The following is a 1,481-nucleotide window of genomic DNA, read 5'->3' as shown; positions in this document are numbered from 1 at the left end:
AAATAAATAAATAAATAAAGTGCCTGCTTAGGCAGATGCAGTGACCAGGGCTTGATCCCAGTCATGCCATACTGGGTGATTGAGACTGGGCATGGTGGCAGGTGCCTGTAATCCCAGGGCTTGAGAGGCTGAAAATAGGATCACTACAAGTCTGATCTGTGTAGTGAGACTGTAGACCCTGTACTAAATACATTAAAAAAAAAGGAAGATAAAGGAAACAAACCAGTAAAGAAAGAAAAATAAGATAAAATATAATGAAAACAAAATTCCTCTGGTGTTCACCAAGAGCCCAAGACTACTGTGTAACACTGCTAAGAATGCAGTAGAGTTTGTGCTGGGTATGACACTGATTTTGGCTTCCAGCTGTGGAGTCTGGGGCCAGAGTCTTCAGCAAGTACTTTCTGTAAGTCCCTCGGTGGCCTACCCACACCTTGCCCTGTTTCTCTTCGTGTCTCTCTCTAACTGCCTTTCTTTCCACAGTCCGGTGTGTGGTTGGCCCTTCCTCCACCTTGTACAGCCTCCTGTGTTTCTCTTTCACCAGAGTCTCCATCCTCTCAGGTCACCTGTTGCAGGGCAGGGAGGGGTACCATGATGTAATCTTCCCTCTGCTCCTGCAGGTGACTTCCAAGACTGCTCAGCCCCAATTCTCACTTCTCTCCCCAGGGCAGAGTGCTAACTTCCCACTCATTGCTTTGCAAGGACTCCTGCCACCACCACTCACCTCCGCTGTAGTCTGTAATCTCTTGTACGATGAGGGGGGGTGGAGTGCTGTGGGGTGACATTCTGCTCTTGTCTCCTAGTGTGGGGACAGCCCCAGGCTGCCTAGTCTTGCACAGCAAGGCTGTTTAATTCCCACACCTCTCTAGCTACATGCTATGGGGGAGGGGTTAGCTGTTCCATTCCCTACCACTCCTGTAGTCTTTAATCTTGTCCCTAAAAGTTCCACTTAGGGCACTAGTGCACAAAAAGAAAGGAGAATAGAAAGGTAAAGAAAAATTTAAAAATGCTTGCCTATCTTTAGGGAGGAACAGTTTACTCACTACTGTGTGTGTGCCAGTGGAATTTACTGCTGGGCTGTAGCATCTTCTGTTTGGAGGAACACAAAAGAGGCAGGGGACCTTGTATCTCAAGTCTATCATGTGTGGCTTGATTTAGCCACACTATTTTAGTCTCTCCATTTTCCCCCTTTTTTCTTCTTTTAAGCTTCTCAGTATGACGGTCTCTGGCCCACAGCTGGGTGACCCACGGGCAACCAGGTGAACTGGCTGGCCATTTTATTAAGTTCTGTATCTAAGTTTTGCTTGATCTATGAGTCTTTTATTGCACATTGATTTTTGGTTTCAGGTTATAGGTCTCTCCTCTTTCTTCCAATTATCTGTGTTTTTTATTGAATTTCTCAGTAGCTCTGAATGAGGTTCCTCCTTTATTCAGCCATGCTGAATCTGCTTGATCTATCTATCTATCTATCTATCTATCTATCT

Source organism: Octodon degus, unplaced genomic scaffold (genome assembly GCF_000260255.1).
Source record: "Octodon degus isolate 3935 unplaced genomic scaffold, OctDeg1.0 scaffold00098, whole genome shotgun sequence".
Classification (NCBI taxonomy): domain Eukaryota; kingdom Metazoa; phylum Chordata; class Mammalia; order Rodentia; family Octodontidae; genus Octodon; species Octodon degus.
Note: the sequence above shows the minus strand (reverse complement) of the source record.